The 4456-nt window shown below is 35.6% G+C and overlaps 1 non-coding gene across 1 annotated transcript; it reads right to left on the bottom strand.

Moving 5' to 3' along the window:
• Window positions 1–4009: 4009 nt before the first annotated feature.
• Window positions 4010–4228, bottom strand: LOC123805251. Its single transcript, XR_006783283.1, has one exon. It is a non-coding gene; the product is annotated as a small nucleolar RNA U3 (small nucleolar RNA).
• Between the last annotated feature and the right edge of the window lie 228 nt (window positions 4229–4456).

Genomic DNA, 4456 nt, shown 5'->3' with positions numbered 1-4456 from the left:
GCCTACCTAAAAAAAATACAAACATTTCAAACAAACAACCTAACCCTATGCCTACAAGAACTTGAGGAGCAACAACAAAGACAGCCCAGAGCAAGCAGAAGGAAGGAAATAACCAAGATCAGAGCAGAGTTAAATGACATAGAGACTAAAAGCACAATTATAAGGATCAATGAATCCAGGAGCTGGTTCTGAATAGATAAATAAAATTGACAAGCCTTTAAGCACATTCATCAAGAAAGAGAGAGGATCCAAAGAAACAAATTCAGAAATGAAAGAGGAAAGATTACAACTGGTACCACAGAAATACAAAGGATTGTAAGAAATTATTATAAAGAACTATATGCCAAGAATTGGAAAACCTAGATGAAATGGACAAATGTCTAGAAAAATATAATCTGCCAAAACTCAATGAACAAGAAGCAGAAAGCATGAACAGACCAATAACACCTGATGAAATTGAAACAGGAATCAAAAAGCTTCTGACACAAAAAAATGTCCTGGACCAGACGGTTTCACAGAAGAATTTTACAAAGCATTTAGGGGAGTGCTAACCCTCATCCTCCACAGATTATTTCAAAAAATTCAAGAAGACAAAAGACTCTCAAATGCTTTTTATGAAGCAATCCCAAAACCAGATAAAGACATAACAAAGAAAGAAAACTTCAGGCTAATATTGCTGATGAACATAGATACTAAAATCTTCAACAAAATACTGGAAAACCACATTCAGTAATACATTAAAAAGATCATACACCATGATCAAGTGGGATTCATCCCAGGGATGCAAGGATGGTACAATATTCACAAATCAATAAAGGTAATACATCACATAAACAAAAGCAAAGACAAAAATCATATGAACATGCCAATAGATACGGAAAAAGCATTTGATAAGGTACAGCACCCATTTATTAAAAAAAACACTCAGCAAAGTGGGAATAGAGGGAGCATTCCTTAACATAATAAAGGCCATATATGAGAGACCTACAGCCAATATCATACTCAATGGACAAAAACTAAGAGCTTTCCTGCTATGATCAGGAACAAGACAAGGATGCCCACTTTCACCACTCCTATTCAACATAGTACTGGAAGTCCTAGCCACAGCAATCAGACAAAAATAAATAAATAAAAGGCATTCAAATTGGAAAGGAGGAAACAAAACTGTCATTTTTTTCAGATGACATGATAGTGTACATGAAAAATCCCATAGACTCTGCCAGAAAACTACCTGACCTAACAAATGAATTTGGCTAAATAGCAGGATACAAAGTCAGTATCTAGAAATCAAAGTCATTTTGGTATACCAACAATGAAATATTGGGAACAGAAATCAAGAAAAAAATCCCATTCGATATAGCAACAAGAAAAATAAAGTACCTAGGAATACATCTAACCAAGTAGGTAAAAGACCTGTACTCAGAAAACTATATAACACTGAAGAAAGAAATTAAGGAAGACACAAACAAATAGAAGCATGTACCATGTTCATGGATTGGAAGAATTAACATCATCAACATCGCCTTATTACCCAGAGCAATTTATAGATTCAGTGCAATCCCTATTAAAGTACAAATGACATTTTTCACAGATATAGAACAAACATTTCAGAAATTTATGTGGAACCGTAAATGACCCTGAATATCTACAGCAATTTTGAGATAGAAGAACAAAGCAGGAGGGATCACAATACCTGATATCAAACTGTATATCAAGGCCACTGTAATCAAAACAGCCTGGTACTGGCATAAACACAGGCACATAGACCAATGGAACAGAACAGAGAGCCCAGAAATAAACCCAAGTCTCTATGGTCAATTAATATTTGACAAAGGGGGGAGAAGCATAAGATGGATCAAAAGCAGCCTCTTCAACAAATGGTGTTGGGAGAACTGGACAGGTGCATGCAAAAACATGAAACTTGATCACCAACTTACACCATACAAAAAAAAAATAAATTCAAGGTGGATAGGAGACTTAAATATAAGTCATAACTACTAGAGGAAAACTTTGGCAGGAAAATCTCCTACATTCCACACAGCAACATCTTCATAGATATGTCACCTAAAGCAAGGGACACAAAGGAAAGAATAAACAATTGGGACCTCATCAAATTAAAAAGCTTCTGCATTGCTAAAGAAAACAACATTAAAATGAAAAGAGAACAAACCGTATGGGAAAACATATTTGCAAATGACACCTTGGACAAGGGCTTGATCTCTAAAATATATAAATAGCTCATATGACTCCACTCCAGGAAGACAAACCAAACAATTATAAAATGGACAAAAGACTTGAACAGACACTTCTCCAAAGAGGACATACAGAGGTTCCGGAGAAACATGAAAAATGCCCAGCATCACTAGGCATCAGAGAGATGAAAATTAAAACCACAATGAGATACCACTTCACAGCAGTCAGAATGACCAACATAAACAAATCAACAAACAAGTATTGGAGAGGATGGGGAGGAAAGGGAACCTTAGTTCACTGTTGGTGGGAATGCAGACTGGTGCAGCCACTGTAGAAAACAATATAGAATTTCCTCAGAAAACTAAAAATTGAACTGCCTTTTGACCCAGCAATTCTGCTGCTGGGAGTATACCCTAAGAACCCTGAAACACCAGTCCAAAAGAACCTATGCACCCCAATGTTCATAGCAGCACAATTTACAATAGTCAAGTGCTAGAAGCAACCTAAGTGCCCATCAGCAAATAAGTGGATCAAAAATCTATGGTACATTTACACAATGGAATTCTACACAGCAGAGAGAAAGAAGGAGCTTCTACCCTTTGCAACAGCATGGATGGAACTGGAGAGCATTATGCTAAGTGAAATAAGCCAGGAGGTGAGGGACAAATACCATATGATCTCACATTTAACTGGAACATAATCCACAAAAGAAAAAAGCAAACAAAATATAACCAGAGGCATTGAAAATAAGAACAATCTAACAATAGCCAGAGAGGAGGGGGGAGGGGACATTGGGGAGAAGGGTTTTCAGGAACTACTATAAACGTCACATGCTAAAAACCAAGGGGGAGGGTGGAAACAAGGGAGGGAGGTGGGTTTGGAGGGAGTGGGGGGTGGGGTGGGGAGAAAATGCAGACAACTCTAATTGAACAATGAAATAATTCAAATAATTTTTTAAAGGTGCTGAAAATTCTCATTGAAAATGAGGATATTAACAGCAATAGGAAATGGAGAATATTAATTGTAACTGTAAAATATTTGGATGAAAAAGGGGTTCAAGGAAAGTAATCTCACAGGATAATTTGACCATAAATTCCTAACTGGGTAGCCATTCCCCACACATATGACTTCTTTAATAAAACATTTATCTTTACATTAAGCAATTCCTGTCCACTCTTTCTGTGCATGTAGGTTGACATACCTTTGAAATAGCACATTTTGCTGTATGTAGTGATTTTTTTACCCAAATTTTTGAGGGAAAATGAGAATGTGCATTGTACATGAGTAGTACCAGAAATACCTTGTATCTGTTCTTGTGTTTTATAATTATTTGTTACATAAAATTTCTTGTACCATAATATATTCAAAAAATAAATGCTAAAAATCTTTTATAATACAGAAAAACAAGTATCTAAATATAAATAAATTAAAATTGAATTAAAAAATTAAAGCAAAAGTTTTTTTCTAGAGGTTTGGGCCAAAGACATGAGTGCACATTAAACACGGCAAAATGCAGTACCTCTTTTTAGAACCCTGCTTGTAATGCATGAACCACCTATTCAGACTCCTCCTTCTAAAATATAGCCATCTTCAAGAAAGCAAATAATAATGTAATCTAATTTCTGCCTTGCTTCCTCCTATCTTCCTGTAATCATCTTTAGGTTCCCTCCTTAATTTCATATACTTAAAAGAAACTGAAAAAAGAAAGCTGTTATTCTCTGGAGCATTTGAGATCTTGCTCTCTGGCATATCATCAGATTGGCTCAAATACAGTTGCAAAAATTCTCTATAGATTTGGACATTTGTTTTAGTTTCTTCCACTATGATGATGTTCTCTCCCTCTCACTCCCTCAAGGGATAGAGAGAAGAAGGATCATCAATAGCAAATGGCAGTTACTGAAGCCACACCAAGAACCGACTGACTTCATGTTCAGGAGGGAACACTATCTCCTCCTTATGGTTTCAGGTGCTCTACACATTCAGAGAAACTTCTCTAGTAACAAACTATAGAAATGATCCCTGTAAGTATAGTCTTAGACTTGGACATTTCTTACACTGACAAAGATCATTTTAACAAATAAGAATGTATACAACTTGAGTATTCTCCTAAGAAAAAACAAAAAGAAGATTTATTCCATGGACACCACTATCACTGCAAATAATTTACTTCTTTCTGAAATTGCTTCTAAGCCAGTTTTATTAGTCATAGAAGGAAAATTATAAGAAAATTCATAGTCATATTACTGAAAACTTGGTTCTTCTC

This window comes from Phyllostomus hastatus, unplaced genomic scaffold (assembly GCF_019186645.2).
Source record: "Phyllostomus hastatus isolate PE091 unplaced genomic scaffold, TTU_PhHast_1.1 phas_scaffold_28, whole genome shotgun sequence".
NCBI lineage: Eukaryota > Metazoa > Chordata > Mammalia > Chiroptera > Phyllostomidae > Phyllostomus > Phyllostomus hastatus.
Note: the sequence above shows the minus strand (reverse complement) of the source record. Positions and strands in the feature narration are given on the sequence as shown.